The 22,698-nt window shown below is 53.9% G+C and overlaps 2 protein-coding genes across 7 annotated transcripts in view; both read left to right on the forward strand.

Moving 5' to 3' along the window:
• The window catches only part of HEATR4 (HEAT repeat containing 4), a 357,461-nt gene that overhangs the window by 65,207 nt on the left and 269,556 nt on the right, over window positions 1–22,698 (forward strand). The gene's annotated exons all lie outside the window — the stretch shown is intronic.
• MIDEAS (mitotic deacetylase associated SANT domain protein) overlaps window positions 1–22,698 on the forward strand; it is a 64,956-nt gene that overhangs the window by 23,099 nt on the left and 19,159 nt on the right. Inside the window, exons 1-2 of one of the 6 annotated variants that reach the window (XM_063644177.1) lie at window positions 3,714–4,320; window positions 5,631–5,744. The exons of 2 other annotated variants lie outside the window; for them this stretch is intronic. The gene's annotated coding sequence lies outside the window, so the exon portion shown is untranslated. Of the gene's footprint in view, window positions 1–3,713; window positions 4,321–5,630; window positions 5,745–20,413; window positions 20,488–22,698 lie in introns of those variants that run through there. 3 more of the 6 variants (XM_055288814.2, XM_063644179.1, XM_063644178.1) reach the window with 3 other exon arrangements.

Raw genomic sequence — 22,698 nt, forward strand, 5'->3', positions numbered from 1 at the left:
GACAGTTTTCCTAAGTTCCCTGTGTTTTCTACGCCCTTCTTTTTTTTCTGTTGTAATTATAGGTAATGAGGTCCTGGAGGTTGTACTTTAGTTCTCTAGAGGGAAACGGCAATAGGGACACAAGAACACAAGGGACATAGGGACCTGGCTGGCATCGTGGACTTGGGATGCCCTCAACAATATTTGCACTCCTAGTTCCCCAGGCTCTGGTAAAGGTTGGTTGTTTACTTAAACACACCATGTGTGCTGGCCTCATTGGAGGAGGAACAATGGGAAAAGGACAGCAATGCAGGTACAGAGCCTGGGGAAAAAGACACTTTGCTTTTAAATAGCTATGATGGCTGCAGACTTATTGGAGGAAGGTGGCTGGGAGGTGAGAACCTGGCTTCCTTGGAAGCTTTCCCCCAACTTCGTAACAGCTTTATTGAGATATGCTTCACACACCATAAAATTCACCCTTGGAAGATTTTCTTTTTTCTTGAGACAAAGTCTCGCCCTGTCACCCAGGATGGAGTGCAGTGGCGTGAACACAACTCACTGCAGCCTTGACCTCATGGGCTCAAGCAATCCTCCTACCTCAGCCTCTTGAGTAGCTGGGACCACAGGCGTGTGCCACCACACCTAGCTAATTTTTGTATTTTTTTGTAGAGACTGGGTTTTGCCACGTTGCTTAGGCTGGTCTCTAAACTCCTGTGCTCAAGCAATCCTCCTGCCTCAGCCTCCTAAAGTTCTGGGATTACAGGTGTGAACCACTGTGCCTGGCCTCACCCTTGGAAGATTTTAATAGTTTAGATACTGCTGATGAAACACAGGGCAGTGACAGACCGCTCTGAGTGGAGTCCAGAGAGCTGATATGATCCTAGGAAGCCTCTCAAATTTGCCATATTCTACCTTCGTTGGAAATCAGAGTTTAGGATTCTGTCTAGGGTGCTTTATTTCCTGGAGTGTTTCTCTCTTGTCACACTCCCTGGTAACTGGAGCTCTGTACTCCTTTTTCCTGCAGTTTGTAAAGAGGGTCGAGGGTGGAGAAAATCCCACTCTGTGGATAAGGTCTCTGGAACACCTCCCCATCTCCCTGAAAGGTCAACCTTCTTGGTTGCCCCAGAGACTTGTAGCAGGGGCTGGAGCTTCTAAAACCAAAACTTTCACTTCACACGTCAGTGATTCTGCACCGTCATATCTGCAGCAAAATTGACCTCCAGGGCTTTCCCAGAAGCGCTGCAGCTTTCTTTACATAGCCTCATCTGCCCGTCTTTTCGAGGTAGACTTCTCCTGCCAAGCGGGGGCTATTTGGTATAGTCTTGAGCCCTCCTCCCCTGCACACGTGTGCCCCTTTTCTTCTCTCTCCTTTCTTAGGTGGCCTGAATTTGGAAGTTTAGCTGTAGTGAAGGGCGGTGCCGCTCCAAGGTGAGCAAGGCTCCTTCAGGGCCACTGACTTCTCTGTTTCCCCTGCCACCTGCCTCTACTATGTGTGCTGCTTCCTGGGCCACTCCTTTGGAGTGGCTTTCACCTGTTCCCTGAAGGCTGGGCCCTGGCTCCATGGTGGCAGGCTCTTCTAGGAATGTGCTTCCCAGCCAGGTTTTCTGGTTGGTTGGGAACATCCCTGGGCTGGTCTGCACAAGCTCTTAGGGGCTCACTCTGGGCTGGCCTAAGGCCAACTGCAGGGGCTGGGCTCTCAGGGGAGGTCAGGATGGCCGCAGTGGGCACTGGAGACCAAATGGCTTTGCTTTTGCTTCCCTCACTTGGATGTGTTGTCAGTGGGAGGGAAGAAATCAGGCAAATGAAAAAAGTAAAAAGGCTCTACCCTGATCCTTTGCCAGGAGCCCTGAGAGTCTGGCCTCTGCTTGGGGGTCTGCATGCCTGAGCACTGCAGTTCCTCAATTGCTCACTGCCTACCTCTGGGGGAGGAGCAGTGAGGTCACAGATGATTGGCTTGCCCTGTGACCTGGTGCAATTCACTTAACCTCTCTGAACCTCAGTATTCTCATCCACAGATTGAGAGGGATAAAACTCACATGCAGGGCTCTTCAGGAGACTGTATGGAGAAGTGCTCTGAGAGCTGCCAGGAACAATACTGTCATCACGGATGCTAAATCGGGGAGCCCGGGCTTTTTTTTGTAGAAGGTGGTTTCCCTAGCTCCTCTATTCACTTACTGTAATCACAGAATCATGGATCTTGAACTGGAAGGGATTTCAAGAGGTCCTCTGGTCCAGTCTTGTGGCATAATTATATTTTGTAGATAAGATTAAGTGGGCCGGGCGCGGTGGCTCACGCTTGTAATCCCAGCACTTTGGGAGGCCGAGGCGGGCGGATCACGAGGTCAGGAGATCGAGACCACGGTGAAACCCCGTCTCTACTAAAAATACAAAAAATTAGCCGGGCGTGGTGGCGGGCGCCTGTAGTCCCAGCTACTCAGAGAGGCTGAGGCAGGAGAATGGCGTGAACCCGGGAGGCGGAGCTTGCAGTGAGCCGAGATTGCGCCACTGCACTCCAGCCTGGGCGACAGAGCGAGACTCCGTCTCAAAAAAAAAAAAAGAAAAAAAAAGAAAAAAAAAAAAGATTAAGTGTTCCTTATTTTGACATATCTATCATAACATGGTGCAAATAAGCCCTTCTCCTCTTGGGGAGGTGTGACTTCCAGGTGTACGTGAGGTGGAAGAGGACAGGAAAGCCATGCCCCCTTAGAAGCAAGTGCAGGTTTGGCAGGATTTCTGGGCAGAAGATCCAAGTTTTGCCTGTGTCCTCCACACCCCACCCTCGCCCTGTAGGCCCAGTGAGTGTGTGAGAATCATATTCTGCTGCCCCTCCCTCCTCTTCTCCCTGAGAAAGTGAGGGATGCACCTGGTTCTCAGGTCTGGCCACAGGGTTTTGAAAAGTGGCTGCCAGGATACACGGTTTTTTTTCGGTGGTTTTTCTTTCAAAGGAAAATCTCCTTCTGACCCATCTCCTTGAAAAACAGCCACCGCCACCACCACCACCACCAGCACCACCACCGCACCACCACCAAAAAACTTGGAAGAATAGGACACACTCCCCTGAACTTTCCCCTGGCCCTAGAGCCCCATTGAATGTGGGGGCCAGAACCAACCTCTTGAGCTGCAAAAATGTTTTCCATCTTCCCACCAGTCAGGCAAGGAGGCATCAAGGCTTGGACCTGAGAATTGATCGGGGGATATTTAGGGAAGGCAGGGGAAAATATGAGTATGGAGTGAAAAGCCGCTCCACTCTGGCCTGAGTTGCTAGAATTAAATCCAGGAGATTTTCCTCACCTAAGTGATGGAGATGGTGGGTCCTTTCTAGGGACTGAGGCCAGTTTCTCAATAACCTTTACACGCACCAGGACGCTATTGAGCCAGAAAGTGAAACTCGGAGAGCCTGTTAATAAAGTGCCATGGAGAGGATTGTGCATGATTTACCGTATCCAAAACCAGAGAGAGTTTCTTTGTGGAAGAAAGCGACTTGTGCCTTCCCCAGCATCGCACACACACTTTCCTGGCAGGCTCGATGGGTTTCCAAACATTTCGTCACCGTCTCCTCCTGACCTTGGTGTGAAAGGAACTAGCAGCGTGGCCCGCCAGCAAAACCATCGGGGGCGCCAGCCTGGGCGGGGGATGGGGACGGCGACCGACTCGTGAGTGGAGGTGAGGTCTGCTGGAAATCCCCAGCCCCGGCCGCCGCCTGAGGTTTAAAGACGCCTTCCCCGGCCTTATTTGGTCGCAGGAAGTGGGCGGCGCCGGGCCTGCTGGCTGAGGCCGCCCCGAGACAGTTGTGCTGATGAAGTGGTAGAGCTGGTTCCTGCTCGCCGCGGTGCCGCGCGCGCCGGCCGGCCGCTGGGCGCTCCGCGCTCCCAGCCTCGAGTTGTGCAATCCTTTGTAGCACGCCAGAGAGTCCTCCTCCTTCGCTGTTGCCTCTCGCCCTCTCTCTCTCTCCCCCTTTTTTTTTTTCAAGCTGTGAGCTCAACCGATGAGTCAGAGCCGTGCAATCCTGACACTGCATCGCAGGACTGGGGGTGACACGGAGGGAGGCAGAGCGCTCGCGAGGCGGACAGCACGGGTGCGGGGCTCGCCGAGGCTCCTGCATCGCAAACGGGGGGTGACAGCCCGCGCGTCCCGCCCGGGCCCTGCCAGCAAACTTCCCAGCCTCGGGAGGCGCGGGCTGGCGGAAGCCCCGCGAGCGCCGCGGGAAGGCGACGGCGCCTGTTTGTTTTTAAAATCGGGAGTGCGTGCAGGCGGCTGGAGTCCCGGAGGCGACCGAAGGCGGCGGCCCGCGGCGGAAGGGGGACAGCCAAGGCCGGAGCCCGGAGCCCGGGCAGGAGCTGGGTAAGTGGGGCTGCCCGGCCGGCGGCCGAGGCCTGCACGCGGCGGGGCCGGCGAGGGGACCCCAGGCGGCGCGCGAGCTGTGGCTGCTCGCATGGCGGGTTGCAGCTCTGCAGGCGCGGCCCGGAGAGGGTGCCGCTGCGCTCGAACTTCTGCGGCTCGGGCGGCGGTGGAGCGGGCGCGTGTGGCCGTGCGGGGGCCGCCTGCAGCCCGCCGCCCCCTCCCCCGCGGCCCGCGCCCTCGGCCCGCAGCTGCGTGTGCAGCGCAGCCCCGCGGTGTTTGTGCAGCTACGCAGCTTGCGCGCGGCCCCCGCCCACCCGGGCGCGGCCCCGCCAGGAAAGCCCTCCCCACCCGGCGGCCCGCGGCGGCTCGGGAATCCGGCTGCTCCTCCTCCGCTGGAGAGAAACGTGGTGTCCGCGGGGACCGGCTGACGTGACGGAGCCCAGGCCCGGAAGGCGCGGCGAGGGGCTCGCCAGCTGAGGGAATTTGGCGCGGGAGCCCCTTCCCCTGCCAGCGTGCACGGGAAAGTGGGCCTGGACGCGGCGTCCACGCCGGGAGTTTGGGGGACAGAGGCGCAGGGGCGGCGGGGAACTGGGGCAAATGCAGTCAGCAGAGGCCTAGGCTGGAGCGCTTCGCGCGGGCGGGCGCACCTCAGACCTGTCATCCTCCCGCGCGCCCCCGCACGCCCGCGCCGCCGCAGCCCGCCCAGCCCGCGCGGTGCCTCTCGGGGAGCTGTGTTCCCTGGTGCCTGGCGGCAGCGCCGAAACCCGGGATTCGGCCGGGCCCTGCCTATGGCCGGCTTGGTGGAGCTGGTCACGTCGCCTCCCAAGTCGCACATGCAGGAGCGTGTGTGTCAGGTTGCCCCCAAGGCCTCTGGGTAAAGGTCCAGGGGAGGAAAGGGGAACCTCGTGTGCCCTGGGGCCTTCAGGCTTCAGCCCCAAGGCGGGCCGACATGGAGGAGGTAGCTGCCACCCAAAGTGGAGGCCGGGTGTCCGTCCCAGCCCAGCCCAGCCTCCAGCGAGAGCTGGTGAGAAGATGAAAGGGGAAGTTATATGCCCCATTTAAAACTTTGTTGGTCACAACTACGGTGGCTGCTTCCTGTTTCCACCATCCCACGTGGGACCTGTGTGCCAGCCTGTGGAGCCTCGCACGGGGGGCGGTGGGATGGGGGAAGAGAGGCTGGCCACGGAGGCCCCGGTGGCACACGTATGCAGGGGATCCCTGTTGGCAGCTGCAGCTGGGGGAGGGTATGTCTGGCTTGCCCCGGCACGGGGAGCCTGGCAAGGTGATCTGGGATCTTCTTGTTCCTGTAGCTTCAGGGTTGAGACTGAAGGCCTGGTGAAGGTGGACCAAGAAGCCAGTCCTCCCTAGGAGGCCTCAGCTAAGGGGAGAAACCACCTGTCTTGCTCCAGAGTCTCCCGCCAAAGGTGTGGCACACGCCCTTTTTGGATCAGAGAAATGCACCCTTTCCTCGGGTGTTAAGTGGCTTCAGAACCCAGGGAAAAGGAGAAGCCTTCCCCGGTTGAGAATTCGTGGGTCTTCCTTTTCCAACGGCTCTGGACAGTGAATAATAGGAGCATAAACATTCAATTACTGTGATAAACCATCTCGTTGCATGGCCCTGGTCCAGTCTCCACTCTAATTGGATTGGCCTCTGGCTGGTTACTCTGGTCTGTGTAGCTCCCTGGGGGACAAAGGGGTGAAGAACCTGGAGGATGCCCCCAGGTCATACAGCTTGCCAGCTTGTTCTGGAACAGCCTACCCACTGCCAGTGTGGCCTCTCCAAGTGCCAGCAGAACCCCCACTCCTGTGGCTCTGTCAGCTCCTCACCTCACCCCAGGAGAGAGCACCCTGGAGTGCCCATGGGGATGAGAATTTAATTTTTACATGTGGGATTTTAAAATAGCCCCAGTGTTTGACCCTGTGGGCTGCTGCTTTCAATAAGTGGAACACAAGAAAAGACAACATGCAGTTGTGGATTCAGCTGAGGGCCTCCTGTGGCTAGAGTCCCCAGAGAAAGGCTGCCCAGGGGTGCCAGGACCTCCAACAGAAGAGGGGAAGGGGAATGGTCCCAGTCCAGGAATCTTCAGCCTTGAGAGCCCCTCTCTTGCAGTTGGGTCTCCCAGAAGAAAACCTTGCTCATGCTGGGGTGGGGACGGCCACAAAGTGGCTGGGGGTTTCCAGCTTATCCTTCTAATCATGTTTCAAATGCCACTTCTGAAGGCTGTAGCCATTTTCTGAACACTCATTTCCACCTTATGTAGTTATTTGTGTACATACTGTAGTGTAGTGGTCAAAAACAAAGACTCTGAGCTAGAGTTCCTATACAGTATCTCCTTCATAGAGTTGCGGTGAGGATTCTGTGAGTTAGTATATGTAAAATGCTTAAAGCACATTTCGGTATTTGGTAGCCTCTGCTTGAAGAGGTCCCACAATGCTTGGCATCTAGTAAGTGTTTAGTGTTTTTTTGTTTGTTTTTGGTTGTTAGAGACAGGGTCTTTCTCTGTCACCCAGGCTGGAGTGCAGTCGTGTGATCTCAGGTCACTGCAACCTCAGCCTCCTGGGCTCAAGCAATCCTCCCACCTCAGCCTCCCAAGTAGCTGGGACTACAGGTACACATCACCACACCTGGCTAATTTTTGTATTTTTGTAGGTACGAGGTTTTGCCATGTTGCCCAGGCTGGTCTTGAACTCTTGGGCTGGCCTCCCAAAGTGCTGGGATTACAGTCTTGAACTACCTCGGCTGGCCTTAGTGCATGTTAGTTGAACAAATTAGTGAAAGATCTCCATCAAAAAAAATGTTTACTTGTCATATGTTGGGCCCAGTGAGTCCCTGCTCCTGGAACCTCCCCACATTGCATCACTGGTTTCAAAAATGTCAGTCCACCGTGGGTGATTCTGGGGCTGGTGTACCCAGTTTCCTGGCACTGCCCTGTAGCTGGCCTTGTGGAGTGCATGTGTCAGTCATCCTGACCCTAAGGGGACCTCAGGGTGAAAGAGTTGTGGAGCCATCTCCCTAGGGATCTGCTAGCCTGGGCACTTCCTTTGGTCAGCCCAGGTTGGCACCCTTCCTGTGTGTGTGCAGGCGCGCATGCATCAGTACAGAAGCAGCCTGGGGCTCCATTCTTCCCTGACTCACTGCAGGTGGCAGGAAGCAGAGCCAGTGGCCGCATTCTGTTGGAGGAATTGCTTCTTTCTGCACATGAGAACTCTTGACTCTGGGACTGAAAAATTGCATGCTGGGCCGGGCCAGGGTGGAGTATGCTGAAATCCCCAGTTCTTACTAAGGGACCTGCATTTGCATTCGAAGCAACATTCAGGATACTGTGAGACTATGAGCTCATTTTATGAATCAGAAGCATTACAGCATAACTTTAATGTTGGAAACTGCAATTTGGAATCCAGATCACCCTCCACCTCAGCATGCGCGCGCGTGTTTACACACACACGCACACACACACACACGCACACACACTGACATGGGCTCTCGCAGTCACACACTTGGGAGCAATAATAGTCGGAGCATCGGTTCAGATTCTGGAGCCCTCCAGCAAAATTCATCCACACCGACTTCTGCTTCCACACTCAGAACGCCGTTCCTGGATGGTATGTGGACAGTCAGTTGGGCAGTGACTGAAGGAAGTCTGATGGGTGCGTGGGAATGAGGCCTGGGCAGACCTAAGTTCATACCCCAGCATCTCCTCTTGCTGTGTGGCTTTGGGCATTGCTTAACTTCTTGGGCCTCAATTTCCTCGCCTGTAAAATGTGGATGATACTAGTACTTCATAGGCTGTGAAGGTTAGACAGGATTATGCATGCAGAGTGACTGACACATACTAGGTGTTCAACAGATGGCAACTCTCATTTCACTAGTTCCCACTGGATCCAGTGTGTTTGCCTTTGGCTCCTATCAAGGAAGAGAAAATGAAGGTTGTCCTGTTTATAGTAGGAAAGCAATCTACCAGGCCACTGAAGCTTGTGTAAATGAAGTTCATTGTGCCCTGGGAACAACTGCTTGATCCTCTCCACCCTAGACATGTGGCCCAGACCCAGTGTCTGTGTGCCTTTGAGAGAGACTGTGGCCCTGCAGCCGAGGGTTGAGGGCCCAGCTTCCCAGAGATCAGATTGTGCTCTCAGGAACCTACCCGCCCAGGCCCCAGGCTGAGCTGCTCACGTGGGTGGGCAGGAGGAAGGCTGCTTTCTCAGCCGAGGAAAAAAAGTCCCCTGTTTGCTTCCCCTGAAGCCTCGCAGTGTGACCTCGCAGGAGGTTTGGGTAGAGCCAAGGGTGGGAGTTTTTCCTTAAAGACTGCTTTGGCTCTTTTACCCATTAAAATTATGTGCAACGGTGAAGGAAACACCAAGAATTATGTAAGAAGAAAGTTGCCACTATCAGAGGAGAGCTGGAGTTGTGCTGGGGTGGGGCTGGGGGTCTCCCTGAGGGCTGCAGTTGCTGGCTGTCATTCTCGGCTGGTGGGGAAGCACTGGTGGGGAAGAGCCGGGGCTTGGGGCTGAGGCTTCCCTGGCAGCTGCCCTTGCTCTTGCTCTTCCTGGAACACAGCCTCGTGCTGTGGCCAGCCGGGGAAGGTGCTCCCTGTTCCCTCTGCCTTTCTCCCAGCCGCAGGGAACTTTCGTGGTGAGAGCATTTTTTCCAGGCAGTGCTTCTTCCTCCAGGAGTCCTGGGAAGGAAGGAGAGTGGGAAAAGCACAGGGCAAGGTTTATCCCGGTTAAAGCTTGGTTGGAGAGAGTGAGCTACAGTAGGCTTGTAGCTGGCCAGAAGGGGCTTCTCTCTAAAGCCGCTCAGCTTCTCTGGGGAATTGGAATCCAGACAAGAAGGAAAATGGTGAGAGATTTTGATCCCCTGCTTTTCCCAGTAGTTGGGCAGAAAGAGGACCCTATCCAGCTTACTGTTGCCAGAACTTGCCATTGCTTTAGTAGGTAAGGCCCCCATAGCTCAGAAACAGGTTTAAGTGATAACTTGCAACCCTGAGACTGCATGTGAGCTGGCAGCTCCTGGCTGTGGCACAGATCCTCCTCCCCACCTGGCCTTCCTCTGTCTGAGGCCCCAGCTGGTCTCGGGTCATAGTCCTAATTCCAGAGCTAGGAAACCATTTGGGACATCTAGTCCAAATCCTTCATTTTCAAATGGGGAAGCCGAGAGGTGGTGAGAAGCTTGAGGTTCTGAAGACTGTCTCCACTTTCACTTTGGGAGGGTGGAAAGGGACTGCTCCTGTGTCCTGCGCCTGGTTGCTGCTCCTCCCAGTTTGGAAGCTGGGAGGGCAGCTTGAGTGCAGGAACAATCCAAAGGAATACTGTCTTGGCTCCTGGGTGTGGCTCAGTCCTCAGCTGGCTCCATAGTTATTTATTTGTTTGCATGTGCGTGAGTGAGTCCTGTGGTTGGGAGGCTGGAGCTGAGTGAAAGCAGAAGTACCCACACTGTGTCAGCTGTGCAGCACACAACGGGGGACAGTTGGAAGGGGAAAAATGGGGCAGAGGCCCGTCTGCATGGTGGCTGCTAGTTGTGCTTTCTGTCCCTGTTGCAGTGCTTGCACACTTGAGTGTAAACAGTCCTTCCATGTTGCTAGCAGCTGCCCTTCCTTGCTGGCTTTGGGCAGAAGAGTTGCCAAAAATAACCAGGCGGGCACTTCCACTTGTGGGACATTTACTGTGGTGGCCTCTGGGCAGGCTTGCTTGCTTTCTGCAGGCCTTGTGTCTCTGCCACACTGGAGTCGCTTCTACTTCCTGCAGCCCTTCCTTAGCCTCCCTCTGGCCATTGCACCTTCCCCTTTATTGCTCTTCTTAGAGTGAGTCCAGGAGGGTGGCAGCTCATCCTTTGGGCCTGGAAGCTCTGCTGGTATTATCTGGGAAACACCCTCATCCCCCTGTATCCCTGTAGGCAGGCCCTGCTGGCAAAGCTGAGTTTAAAGGAGGCCTGTGCTGGGTGCCCTCTGGACTTGCTGGCCAGACATCTCTCTCCTGGGTGTGTAGGCCAGAAGCTCTGCATGCCTGCAGAGCCCCACACTGTTGCTAGGACTTTGAATCTCCATGTCCTGCCCCTGCCTGGCCAGCCCTGCTCTCAGCCAGCTGTGGAACTGGAAGAGTTGGACTATTCATTTCCTCCAAGGTGTTAAAGACTGATAACGATGTGTGAGCCACCCCTACCCAGCAAGGGAGACAGGAATCACATTTATTGAGTGCGTACCCTGTGCCAGGCGGCGCTTCATCTATGTATTACCTCATTGAATCCCACAATAACTAAGATGAAACTGTTGTGCCCATTCACCAATAGGGAACCCCAGGCTCACAGAGGCTAGTGATTGGAGAAGCCAGCACACATTGCCCCTGACTACTTTTACCCTGCAGCTCCCACACTTCCTCCGGCTATTTTCATGTGCACAAGGAACAATGTTTTGATCCTTGGTATGAAGTGCTGATGGTAGGAATTCGGGCACCATTAGACTGGCTGATAGGGGAGATATTTTGGGCTGGGAAGGGTGGGGAAGACCTCCCTGCTGCCTCCCTCTCCAGATGCTTCACAGGGCAGCCAGGAGCCCAGCCTTGAGCCCTGAGGCCCTTCTGTGGAGGACTCAGCTGTGGGCCTGGGAACTGCCCGGCCAGGCACATGCACAGGAAGAGGGGAAAGGCTTGGTTTCAGCTTAGTGTGGGCTTCCTGGGGACCTTCGAAGTGTCTCCTCCCCCTTAAAGGTATCCCAGCCTCTGAGGTACTGAGAACAGCTCTGGGTATCAAAGGCTGGGGCTAGGTGGGATCTTTGGTCTCCCTTCTTGGCTGCTGGGTCTGACCTGGGGCCCATCATTCCAGCTGGCTTGGCCTAGGTCCCAGAGAGTCTGGTTGGTGTGTACTTGGGGCTTGGGCTGGATGCTCTGCTGTGCCCGCATGCTGTGCCAAAGGCCTCTGGGTGTATTTCAGGAACAATAAAGAATAAATCAACATAGGAGAAAAGGCCCTGCAGCAGCTGCTCAGAGACTGGAGAAATGCAAAGAATGTGTGAGCCTTTGGCAAAAGTCTTGCATCTTGACCAGGGCCTGAGGAAGGGCGTGAGGCTGATGTGATGGCTCTGGAGTCAAATGAGTGTCTCTCTGTGCCCACTTTGCAGCCCTTCTAGGAGGCCCCAGGCAGCCACACTGAGACTCCCCCCTCTGCTGGTGGCAAATTTTTGTGCTTCCTGGTCACTAGCATGTACTAGGGAGCCATATTTCCCCCGTTCTTTACTCTCACACCACACTGCCAGACACCGACCCATCCATCCCCACGCACCAGGTGGGTCTTGGCCCTTTCCAGCCCTGACCAGTCAGGAGAGCCTGGGTTGATGAAGACTTGGTAGGCTTGACACACATGCTACACCTCCTGCTTTACCTCCCCCAGATGAATGTCAAGGACCTGGCAATGCCAGGTCTGAGGGGTGCTAAGTGTGAGAACATCTACCTGGGAGGCTGTCACTATAGCTCTACTCAGGTAGTCAGCCATGTGTCCTTAGGCAGGTCATTTTACCTTTGAGGTCTTGGTTCTATGAGCCATGAAATTGAGGTTTTGACAAATGATCTTTGGAGTGAGTGGGCACCTCCGTCTCCTCTACTCGGGATGTGCGATGAATAGATTTTATTTAGGAAGTTAAGTTACTGGGAGAAGCAACGCTCTGAGAGCACCATGCGGAGATGTGGGTGGCTGTGGCTGGGGGCTAATGCTCAGTGTCCTGAGTGGGGGAACCCAAGCAGAGACCTGATTTGACCCAGAGCTCAGGGTGCCAGGAGAAGGGACAGGAGCCTGGACTCCATGGGGACTCGGGTTATCTGACAAGCAGGGGAGAGCCAAGACTTTATTTTTTTGAGACAGAGTTTTGCTCTTGTCGCCCAGGCTGGAGTGCAGTGGTACGATCTTGGCTCACTGCAACCTCTGCCTCCTGGGTTCAAGCGATTTGCCTGCCTTAGCCTCCCGAGTAGCTGGGATTACAGGCATGTGCTGGGTTCAAGTGATTCTCCTGCTTCTGCCTCCTGAGTAGCTGGGATTACAGGTGTGCGCCACCATGCCTGGTTAATTTTGTGTTTTTAGTAGAGACAGAGTTTCTCCATGTTGGTCAGGCTGGTCTCATAAACTGCTGACCTCAGGTGGTCTACCTGTTTTGACCTCCCAAAGTGTTGGGATTACAAACGGGAGCCACTGCATCCGGCCTGGCTTTATTTTTAAAGAGCTGTTGGCTAACCTCAGTTGTGGAGTTGGAGGGTGTGGAAGGGGTGTGGCTTCCTCTTAGGCAAAGATGCCAAGCCCTCCACAGGTTGGCCCACTGGAGGTAATCACCTGTAGCCTCTTCACCTTCAAAGCCACTCACCTGCCCGGCCTCTCCACCCACTTTACCCAACCAGCCACATCTCAGAACATTATGGTGGTTTTCAGGCCAGCTGAAGCTGCTCTCTAGGGAGCAGACGTGAGCAACCCAGAGGCTGCTGCTGTCTATCCCAGGCAGCCTGGTGTGACATCCAAGTCTGAAACTCTTGAGGGAGAAAGTTTGCAGAACAGGCAGGCCTAGGTGCCAGTCCTGGCCTTGCCTTTGTACTGCTGTGACCTTAGGCAAGTGATTTGACCTCAGGTCTTCTCAGATTTCTTGTTTAGAAAGGAGGAGTAATAATACCTACCTTGATGGCCTGGTGTGGTGGCTCACGCCTGTAATCTCAGCACTTTGGGAGGTTGAGTTGGGAGAATCTCTTGAGGCCGGGAGTTTAAGACCAGCCTGAGCAACAAAATGAGACTCCATCTCTACAAAAATAATAATGATAATATCTACCTTTCTGTGAGACGATTACACAGGATACTGTGTGTAGTGTGCTTAGCACCATGCCTGGCACATAGTAGCACCTTCAATGGAAATGCTGGAGGTATTGATGAAGCCTAGTCTGTGTGATGTTGGGATAAACCTTGGCTCCATGCTTTGCCCAGTGTCTTGCCAAGTGGTGGGGCCTGCCTAAATGGAGGCATGAAGTATTGTTACTGGAGTCCTTGATTTTGCTCCTGGCTGTGTGTCCTCGGGCGAGTTTATTTCCTTCTCTGGACTGCTTTGTGGAATGAGGAATTGGAGTAGGTAAACATTGACATCCCTTGATATTTGGAATCTGTTCAGCTTTCCCAGCTGGGCCATGCTTTGCCAGTTGGCTCTGAAGAGAGGCCCAAGCCACCTTTCTCCATGTGGCATGGAGGCTTTTATTCCGGAGTGAGATGGTGCAGAGCCTGCAGCCTCCAGCTCACCTCTGCAGTCCCCTACACCTCAACACCCTTTGGGCTCTCTTGGCTTCCAGGGGCTTTTACAGATACCCCAGTCTGGAGGGGAAACTGTTTCTGGCTGACTGGGGCTAGGATTATTTCTTAAGAGGAGTGTTAATAGACCATGCTGTGCTTGGAAATGCCCCCAGGGAAGAGCAGCAGCTCCGGGAAGGAGCTGGCTTTGTGAAGTTCTCAAGTGTAGCATTCCTTCTGAGGCCCACAGGTGTAGATTTCAGATTTTTCTGGGAGGGTGGTGGAAAGAGCAAGGACTTGGAAGACACAAGATAAAGATTTGAATCTTGCTTCTGGCTCTGTAACAGCAGAGCCTCAACTTCCCTCTGGAGAATGGGGACAGCTGGCTCTGTAACAGCAGAGCCTCAACTTCCCTCTGGAGAATGGGGACATAAGATTCCTCCATAGGAGGTTTATAAGCATGGATTCGAATTTGTAAAGGACCCAGCCCAGGGAAGTACTCGTTAGCTCCCTTCTTTTGGGAAGGATCTGTCTTTTGGATATTTTGTAGATTGGCCATGGAAGTGGAAATATTTGCCTGTGGCCATTTTTCCTAGGAAAAAGCAGGGCTGCCTGACAAGCTGTTGCAATCCCAAAGGCCTCTCCATCCCCTAGTTGTTTCGATGTCGAGATCAAGCTTGGGATCAGGTTCAGTGTGTGTCTGGGAGAGGGGCTACCCAGGCCTTTGCAAGTCTGAGCTCTGCGGCTGCCTAGGGCTGTGACACCGAAGGTGTGGAGAACATAGGCTGAGGAGGGAGGGGCCTTTCTGAGCTGAGAGAACTTGGCAAGTTACTTTTAACCTTCATTTCCTGTAAGTTTCCCAAATTTTCTTCGGTTATTGATTTCTAATTTCAACCCGTTTTGATTGGAGAACATACTTTGAGTGATTTCACTCCCTTTAAATTTGTTGAGACTTGTCTTATGGCCCAATGATGATCTATTGTAGAGAATGTTCCATGTGCTATATATATATATTTATATAACTATATATATAAATATAAATATATATATTTTTATTTTTTCTGAGACTGGATCTTGGTCTTTCACCCACGCTGGATTGCAGAGGCATGAACACGGTTTACTGCAGCCTCAACCTCCTGGGCCCAAGCAATCCTCCTGCCTCAGCTTCCTGAGTAGCTGGGACTATAGTGGCCACCACAGCCAGCTAATTCTTTCTTTCTTTCTTTCTTTTTTTGTAGAGACACGGTCTCGTTTTGTTGCCCAGGCTGGTCTCGAGCTCCTGGGCTCAAGTAACCCTCCCGCCTTGGCCTCCCAAAATTTTGGGATTACAGGCATGAACCACTGTGCCGGGCCTGCTCTTTTTTAAAAAGAAACAAAAAAACAGTTCACCTACAGCTACAGTATCTGTGTGCTCTTGAGAAGAATGTGTATTCGTGTGTATTTTGCTGTTGTTAGGTGGAGTGTTCTATATAGGTCTTCCAGGTCTAATTGGTTTATAGTGTCTAAATCTTCTATTTCCTTGCCCATCTTCTATTTAGTCGTACTGTTTGTTGTTGAAAGTAGTGTTTTCTCTCTCTCGTGTATGTATAAAATAAAATGAAAAAAAGGTAGAGTATTGAAGTTTCCTACTATTATTTGTTTATTTTTCCTTTCAATTCTGACAGTTTTTGCTTTCACGTATTTTGGGGCTCTGTTGTTAGGTACATGCATGTCTATAACTGGTATAGCCTCCTGAGGGATGGACACTTTGTTCATTATAAAATATTCTTTGTCTGTAATAACAGTTTTTGTCTTAAAGTCTATTTTGTCTGATTTTTTTTTTTTTTTGGGACGGAGTCTAGCTCTGTTGCCCAGGCTGGAGTGCAGTGGCGCGATCTTGGCTCACTGCAGCTTCCACCTCCCAGGTTCAAATAATTCTCCTGTCTCAGCCTCCTGAGTAGCTGCGATTACAGGTGCCTGCCACCATGTATTTTGTCTGATATTAGTATAACCATTCTAGCTGTCTTTTGGTTACTGTTTACAATGGTATCTCTTTTTCCATCCCTTGCTTTCTTTTTTCTTTTTTGGTACAGAGTCTCACTGTGTTGCCCAGGCTGGAGTGCAGTGGCGCAATCTGGGCTCACTACAACCTCCACCTCTTGGGTTCAAGCGATTCTCCTACCTCATCCTCCCGAGTAGCTGGGACTGCAGGCGTGTGTCACCATGCCCTGCTAATTACTTTCAACCGATTTTTATCTCTGAATGTAAAGGGTGTTTCTTTTTTTAAAGAAATTGCATCTGTTTTTAAAAAGTCTGTTCTGCCATATAATTGCATATTTTTTTTAAAAGTCCATTCTGCCAACCTCTGCCTTTTAGATATTTAATCCATTCACATTTAAAGTAATTATGGATAAGGTAGGATTTATGCTGCCATTTTGTGATTTGATTTCTGTATGTCTTATGTCTTTTTTATTCTTTTGTTCTTCCATTACTGTCTTCTTTTATGCTAAATAGATATTTTTGAGTATACCATTCCTGGCCTGTAAATAATGAGACACAGAACAGTAAGGGTTAAATAAAATACTGCCTGCAATGGACTTAGCACAGTGCCTGGCAAATAGTAAGTGCTCAGTAAACGTGGGCACTCAATTGGGTCCCAGGCGTGGTAAGAGCCACAGTTAACCCTAGGACTGGCTGACAGCAAAGTCCCCTCAGGGCTCTGTGCGACCCCTCATGTCTCCCGGGCAGGCCACAGCACTCTGGCAGGTAGTGCCTTTGGGGAATGGGGAGTGGTGGGTCCTGGGAAACTTCACCATGCCAGGCTGTGGCCCTTTAGCCCTTCCCCTGTTCCAGTACCTGGGCACCACCTGGCTGCTTGTGAAGCATCCTAGATTCCCCATCGTGCTCTTCCCACCCCCGACCCCCACCCCACCAGACCCATGAACTAGTCTCTCAGTGTGGGTTTTATTGCACACACTGAGGTTTAAGAACCACTGCTTGACATCTACACAGACGGGTATTGACACAGTGACAGAGAGAGACCTGGTTTGGGGTCAGGAGGCTTAGATTTGAATCTTGACTTCTCAGTCATGAGTTCTGTGAACTGCAACAAGTTACCTTCAGAGCCAGCCTTTCTCGTTTCTCAGTTGGGAATAAGTGGTTATGCAGATAAGCAGTACTCTCGCACTGTCGGCATGCAGCTAGTCCTGGTGGTTGCTGTTCTGGCCTGGCACTTGCTTTTTACAAAGGTGTTTCTTTGGTCCCTGGATGCAGGTCTCTTCCCACCCCAGGCTCTTAAGCTCCTCAAAGGCAGGAACCAGTGAGTGGCGGCTCCTGGACCAGACATCTGGTTGGTTACCTGACAAATAGTCCACTGCCCTCCGTCTTGGATCACGTTGTCTCCAGGCCCTGCTGCTCCCAGGCTTTGTGCAGGAACAGAAGGGAATTGAAGAAGCATTATTGGATAGTGGTATAAGAGCATGAAGATTCAGAATGGGTGACAACAATATGTGCTGGAGGGCCAGCTGGAGGAGGTAGGCCTTGAGGGAAAGCAGACTGTGAGAGTGGAGGCAGGGCTTCCAGGCAGAAGAAACAGCTCTAGGGGAGGCTCAAAGTCAGGGAGCTCCCCCAGGGGTTGCCTGTCCCCAGGGGTCGCTTAACCCTAGTCCCTGCACGGGCTGCCTTGCATTATAATTAGCGTGTGTTTCTGTGTCTCTGTCTCTCCACCGGCCTGGAAGCTCTGTGTCTCCTGTGTCTCCCACAGCCTGGCTTGCAGCAAGTGCTCAGCAAATGCTTGTGGAGTGGATGGAGGGGCAGCAGGCCCACCTGCCGAGCTGCAGCAGGGAGGGTGTGTGGTGGGGGAGTGGGCAGGGCAAGGCAATGGCAAGGGAGGCCCCTGTGAGTGGCCTCATCTGTATCTTGGCCCAGGGCAGAGTCTGGCACTGGGGTGCTCAGGCACAGACTTCAGAGAGCCCTGCTCTAGCCCTGCTGGGGAGCCAGGCCCTTCCAGAAGGAGAGGGAGGAACTGCAGCAGCCTCCAGTGGTGGGAGCTGTATAGGGCATAGAGACTGTTTTGAGGAGACAGACCAAGGACCCCAGTGGTCCCAGGAGGCCCTCACCAGAGGGCCTCAGGAACATCTGCTGAGTTTCCTGCAGAGGAAGCCTAAACCTGCCTGCTTCTACCCTACTCCTGCTGGGATCCCTGGGTCCTGTTGGAAGGGGTTTTCCAGGGCTGCCTGTGATTCTTTGTGGCCTTTGCCTAGGAGGAAGGCAGGCAGTCCCTTCAGTGCAGGCAAAAGCTGGGCCTGGAGGCTTAATCCTTTTCCGTCTTTGCTCGTGACTGTTTTCTCTCTGCATTAGCAGCCCCCCACTTCCCCCACCCCTGGCAAAACAAACATGGCTATCCCAGCTTCCCATGGACACCCTGTGGGCACTTGTGGGGCTATGGGGGAGGGAGGCAATCATGGTAGAAGCCTGAACGGAGCCCTGAAAGTGGCTCATAAGCCCTGAAAGGATTCCTCTCTTACACATCCCTTTAAAAGCATCTCAGTGTTGGCATTTTTACTGTGTAAGCTCAAACTTCAGGCAGCTTGAACCCTGCCAAGCTTCTGATCCTGAGCAGCTTGATGGCTGAGACCCCTGGGACTCGTGACTCTCTGGCCTGTTGGCCTGGGCTCTGCTTTTCAGAGCTGAAATTCAGTCCAGAGAAGTGATGGTCCAGGGACAGTCTGGATTGGGAATGGGCCGACCATAGGGCCTCTTGCCTGCTCTCTCATGCTCCCAGGGAAAATGACGCTTGTGGGAGTCAGATCCACGTCTGTTGTATCAGAGCCTCCTTGTTTGCAAACCCCTTGAGAATAGTGCTTATGTGTCCAGTGGCTTGCAGAAATGGGGTACACTGGCCTGTGTGTGAAGTCCTGGTTGGTGGGGGTGCATGTGGCATTGCAGATGGGGTCCAGAGGGAAGGTTTGTCTAGGGCCTGGGCAACTCTAGCTGGCCCAAGATGGCAGTTCCAGGCCACTTACCCAGTTTGGCTATAGCTGGAGACCCCAGAATGTCTGAGAGAGCTTTTCAGGATGTGAGCCCAGATGAGGGGGCCAGCTGGGCCATGCTGTGCTTCTCTGGTGGGGGTGGCAGGGACTTGTTATGGCTTCCTGGCATCTTGGCCAGACCTTAGTGTCTTGAGGTCTAGCCATGTCAGGGCATGAGGTAAACAGACCCACAGGCTTGTGTCCCTGGCCACTGTCTAGGTGAGGGTGGAAGCCTAGAAAAGTGGGGTAGAGGGCAACATTGGAGCTGGCACTTTTCCAGTTGGCCTGCATGTGTTGTGGGGCAGCAGGTGACAGTCAAGGGCAGGTGGCTTGTGGGCCAGCAGGGAGAAGGACTTGTGTTCCACGTAGGTGTAGAGGGCCTGGGGCCAGAGGTAGGGTGGGATCCCGGGCTGGGCCTTTTCACTTCATCCCAGCATCTTGAGGAGCTCTCATGTGCATCAGAGAGCCCAGAAGTCAGGAGCAGGCAGGAGCCCAGGGCAGGAATGGGGGCTGTGTCGCCTCTGCCCAGGTGTGGCTCTGACTCACCTTGGGCGCAGTCTTGAATGAGCATCCTGACAGGCAGATACAAACCAAGTGCCAAGGTACAACGGTCTGCCAACCCTGCCCCGTGGAGCCTGCCGTCTGCTGGGGATGACGAAGCAGGCACCTGGGATTTAGTGTGCCATACACAATGTGTTATAGGGGCTTGTAGTTCAGCTCCTGTCTCAGCTCTGGGGTCAGGCTTCCCGGTGGGAGCAGTGTCTGCAACCTGAAGGATGAATAGGACCTGGCCTGATGAAAAGAGTGAGAAGGTGTCCTAGGAAGGGGTACAGCCTGGCCAAAGACCTGGAAGCAAGGCGAGAGGAGCACGTTGGAGGCCCTGGCTCAAGCACAGACTGTCGAGAGAGGTGGCAGGAGCCAAGGTCTGCAGGGACTTGTGGACAGGGCAGGGAGTTTAGACTTTGTCCTAAGACAGCTCAGAGAATTGACTCGCCTGGGGACTCAGTTTGGGCCTGTCTTGCCCTTAGGTGACAGACACATGATCTTTGACTCCCCTCTTCCTAGTGCTGAGCTTGTGGGGCCTGCTCAGGCTATAAGAGTGGGAGCTTGGAGCATTAGCCTCCAAGGGCAGAGGGCCCTCAGGTCAGCTGTCACCTCCAGGTCAGAGCTGAGCCCCTGCAGCTGCTGAGATCAACTTGGCATCTCCTCCCTGGCCTCTGTGGCCTCTACTCACAACAGTCTTGTTTCTCAAATGGACACACTGATTGCCCCAAGCAGACTGGTGAGTGGCCCTGGTCCCGCAGTGGCCACAGTCTGGCCCCTTGCCCTGTGGTGATGGCTCACTGGCTTCTCCTGGGGTCGGCCAGCCAGTGTTGGGTGTGCGGGTGGGCTGCCGATGGCATTTGGGGAGCAGTGTGTGTTTGAGCTGACATCCCAGGAGAGCTGGTGTCACCATCAGCACTGAACACCCAAAGGCCTTTCCAGCACCTTCCCCTCATATGTCTGCAAAACATATATGTGGGGTCAGCACTGTTTTTTTTTTTTTTTCTTGGTGCACACTGCTTTCTTCTATAGAGAGTAAGTGCAACTCACCATAGAACTTCCTGAAAGCCTGCTAGGTCCCAGGCCTTGGTCTTGACTGTTGCCTTCTCTTTGGCCCAGGGGTACCTGTGGATCTGGTCAAGGATTGGTTGCTGCAGAGAGGAGCCTGGAGGAAGGGAAAAGTGAATAGAGCGTGACAGTCAAACAGACTGACAGGGCAGGTTGCAGTATCTGGGGCCCCGTGGTGACTGTGGGTTTCCTTTTGCAGTGTTCCTGCATCCGTTGTCAGAGGCCCTGCAGCTGGTCCCAGGGCTGAGCTGCTGGCAGGAGTTCCTCATTACATCCTCTTCCCTGCAGTCTCGGGGACTAGGCCCACAGGTCAGCAGCCTTTGGAGGTGTCGTCCTTCCTCTTCCTCACTGTGAGGAAGGGCAGTTTGATTTCCATCTGAGGGACAGGGCAGTGGGGGTGGGGTAGAAGAAATGAGAGGAAGTGGCTCAGTCCTGAGCCCATGGGGTCTGAGAGCTGGAGGCACCACCAGCAGCAACTGAGCCCGGGGTGGGGTTGCAGGAGCTGGAGAGTCCAGGCCCAGATCGGGGGCTAGAGTGGCCAGTGCAGGAGGAAGTGTTTCAGGCCTCCCTGCAGGTAGACCTCACACATCTGCTGACCCCTCTGTGGTGAGACCCTTTCCTGCCCTCCCTTCCTGGAGGGTCAAGGGTCTCAGCTGTATTTGGGGAGAATGGGAGAGAGTACCTGCCAAAGGTTCAGGCAGGGGTAAGGGGCTTCCCAGTGCCAATGAGAAGGGATATCTGATATCTGTGTCTAGAAAATCCTTGCTCGGAGGTGGTGTGGAGTGTGCTGTGGAAGGGAGGTGTATGAAGAGGGGTCTGGGGTCTTAGTGGCATATCTTGGGGATAAGGGAGAAGAGCTTGATCTTAGAGTTAGACAGACCTGGGTTCCAGTCATGGCTCTGCAACATAATGACTGTGTGACTGTAGGCAACTTACTTAGCTCCTCTGAGCCTCATCTAGCTAACCTGTAAATAGAGATTAAAATCGCAACACCTGCCTTATAAGGCCATGGTGGGAATTTAAAGGATATAAAGCACATAGGATCTGCCTGGCACGGGTGCACCATCACCATCATCATTACTTCTATGACTACTTAGTGCCCTGCTGCCTAGGTGTGCCCCTTCACCCTTCCTCCCAGGCTGCCAGTATCTTCCACTCTTCTCCCCACCCCCAGCCGATGACCTTTCTTCTCTGAGGGTCCGAGGCCTGAGTGTCTATGCCTCTGGCCCCCTTAGCTCTTCGGTGAGGGTGACAGGGAGGCCTCTGAAGCAAGAACCTTCTGGGGTGATTCAGCCTTCCCCAAACCAGGCCCCTTTATTTCTTCAAAGCAAGTCCCTGTCTGAGCTTCAGAGGCAGCTGTGGTGTCCTGAATGATGGCCCTCCTTGATGTGCAGGATGGGAGTGGGAGGCTTCCCAGCTGAGCTCAGCTCCTCCAGGGCTGACCATACAGCTGTGGGTAAGCCCCTGTAAGACCTGCATCTGGCCGCTGGCCCCTGCCCTGGGCAGAAGGAGGCTTGTCCTGGAGCCGCAGGCCCCGCCTCATCTCCTTCTGAGCAGCCATCCCCATGGAGGGGACGCAACCCTCCATCAGGTTCACACTGGCACGTGCATCCAGGCCCACCCGCCACGTGGACCTTCCCTTGCTCCAGGCCTCAAGCCTGTGCTGTGGCTCACAAGGAGACAGGGCTGTGAGGAAGGGAGGCGTGAGTGTGTGTGAGCACCCACTGGAGGGGCTCGCAGCCCCCTGGAGGCACGTGGGCCTGCCAGGCTGGCGCACATTTTTCCTTCCTCTGTCTTGCTTCTGCAGACACGCACTTACAGTTCTGTGGGCTTGATGTTCCCTTGGAGAGGCGGAGCCAGACGGTCCCACCCTGCAGCTTCACGGGGGTGCCCAAGGGTGATTTTCAGTGTAGGGGTTAGCTTTTGGGTTCCTGCTCTGAATTAGGTTGGCTGTCAGGGAACGCGGGTTTAAAAGCAAGAAAAAGGTTGTTTCTCCAGCCCCCAGCTCTCCACTTCTTGTTCAGATCCCCCCACTCCCCTCTTGCTGGGGGTCAGGGTGACTTGGATGCCCTCCTAGTCTCTGTGCCTCTCCCTCCCTCCGGCTTCATATATGAAAAGACAAAGGCTACACACGAGGAGGGTCTCTTACTCTCTTCAAGGCCCAGGAGCTGAGGAAGGAAATGGAGGAGGAAGTTACTCCCCTTCTGGGTGCTGGGTAAAAGTGAAAGATAGGGAGGGGGCCCTCAGTGAGTCACGCAGGCGGGCAGGAGGCAGGCAGGCTCCAGGAGCACAGGGGCTGGGGAGCTGCGGAAGCCTGCAGAGGAGCGATAGCCTGGGAGGGGCATTCCTGGTGCTGGGGGTGGGCCGAACTGCGAACTGGGTGTAGTCGGGACTCTGTGCCCGCCCAGCCCTGCCCTCCGCTGCTGCTGGCTGGTTTCCTGGGAGCTGCTGGGGTTGCTAACAATGACCTGTAGCATCTGGGGCCTGAGATTTCCTCTTCAGAGCCGCCCAAGCTGCTTT

Source organism: Symphalangus syndactylus, chromosome 8 (assembly GCF_028878055.3).
Source record: "Symphalangus syndactylus isolate Jambi chromosome 8, NHGRI_mSymSyn1-v2.1_pri, whole genome shotgun sequence".
Classification (NCBI taxonomy): domain Eukaryota; kingdom Metazoa; phylum Chordata; class Mammalia; order Primates; family Hylobatidae; genus Symphalangus; species Symphalangus syndactylus.